The sequence below is a fragment of the Orycteropus afer genome, unplaced genomic scaffold, assembly GCF_000298275.1.
Source record: "Orycteropus afer afer isolate SDZICR_OR568_19922 unplaced genomic scaffold, OryAfe1.0 scaffold00001, whole genome shotgun sequence".
Lineage (NCBI taxonomy): Eukaryota > Metazoa > Chordata > Mammalia > Tubulidentata > Orycteropodidae > Orycteropus > Orycteropus afer.
This window is the reverse complement of record NW_006921588.1, coordinates 27,783,296-27,785,077: the sequence shown is the minus strand read 5'-3', so window position 1 is coordinate 27,785,077 and position 1,782 is coordinate 27,783,296. Positions and strand designations below refer to the sequence as shown.

The 1,782-nt window shown below is 40.7% G+C and overlaps 1 pseudogene; it reads left to right on the top strand.

Annotated features, from left to right (window-relative positions):
- Positions 1–598: 598 nt before the first annotated feature.
- Positions 599–738, top strand: LOC122151186 (annotated as a pseudogene).
- The last annotated feature ends 1,044 nt before the right edge of the window (positions 739–1,782 follow it).

Sequence of the window (1,782 nt, the reverse complement as noted above, 5' to 3'; positions counted from 1 at the left end):
GAGATACACCTTTTAATCTCTAGAAATGCTTTTGTATTTTAAGAGGCAGCACTCATTAGATTTATCTACATATTTACTGTGTCTGTTTTATCCAAGATCACTTCTGCCCCAAAAATTCCCTTTAGGATTGCATTTAGTAAACATCTGCTTGTGACAAGTTTTCTTAGTGTTTGTTGGTTGAGATACTGTTACTTCTCTTTCATTTTGTAAACATCTTCACTATGGGTTATATTCCTCCAAAGAGAATTTATCTATATTTCTGGCCTATAAATAGGTTAGGGGCACTAGTAGTATCAGATAACTTTTTTCAAATGAAAACTTGAGATGACTCAAACCTGGGTGGGCTTATTTCAATTCACTCTGGTAGCATAGTGCTTAAGGCACTTGACTGCTAACTAGAAGGCTGGTGGTTCTAACCCACCAGCCATTCCTTGGAAGGAAGGTTGGGCAATCTACTTCCGTAGTGATACTGCCTCGGAAACCCAAGGAGGGGTTGCTATGAGTCAGGTCTGACTTTACGGCACATAACAACAACATCAACAACCTCCCAGAGTGTATACCCTCAGGGTTACATATTTACCAGGTCCCCTCTCCTTGTGCGCTGCATGGAAGAAGAGAAGATTAGTACTTTCCTTGACAAGGATGGATGAGGCCCTTGGGCCTTACAACATGCCTATTGTTAAGGCATTACCTCCTACTTTGTGAAGGAGCCTTGGTGGCAGCATTTAAGAACTTTGCTGCTAATCCAAAAGGTCAGCAGTTTAGACCCACCAGCAGCTCCATGGGAGATATATGTGGCCATCTGCCCCATTCACCTGCTAAAGCTTCCCTGCCTCTTAGATGCCTTCCCCCAACGCCCAAGTTGGCAGATACTGCTAAGGGAAAAGTAGCAAAAAATATTGGGTTCATCTTTCTACTGGGCTATGAACCCATTAGGCATTCAGGCCAGACCTGGAATGAAATACAAGACAAGAATCTATATGCCTCTGCATAATAAAATAAGGTCCTTTCAGTTCTAAGATAATGAGAGCTGAGAAACTAAAAGGAGCTGCGATAGATGAAAATGTTAGGGAGGAGAAAGGAAGCAGCAGGAGATTGGGAGGCTGAGATTCTAGAAAACATGCAGCTTGTGAGACGCTTAGCGTAGTTGAGGTGATAGAGAAGTCCTTCTTCTGGATTTTGGTTCTGTAATTTTTTACTGCAAAGGATGCACAATCCTTCACTGAATGCTTAAGCTGTGTTCCTTAAGCCACATGTGCTCTGCCTTGGTGAATACTCTATGCTAGTGTGAGAAGAATGTTTATTCTGCTGTTGTTGGATGGAGTATTTTGTAAATGCCAATTAGATCATGTTGATTTATAGTGCTGTCCAGTTCAACTATATCATTCTTGATATTCTCCCTGCTTAATGTATCAATTACCAAAAGAGTGTTGAAATCTCTAACAGTAATATTAGATTGGTCTGTTTTTCCTTGTAGTGCCATAAATTTTTTTTGGTCTTAGTTTTTTGACACCCAGTTGCTAGGTGCATACAAAAAGAAAACCAGGGAACTCACAAGTGTGTCATTCCTTTGGTCCTAAGCTCCCCAGCTGTTCTGTCTTCTTCTCTCCACCTTTTAGAGTCATCTTGTGTTCATTTTATATGTAATGTTCAGGCATGTTAGTTGTGCGTTGCAGAAGGAATGGGGAAAAGTAAGTGTATTCTATCTTCCCACAGCAGAAGTCTTGAGAACTGTGTTTCAATAGTTATTTTCCAAAAACTATGGCCTTATAACAACGGACC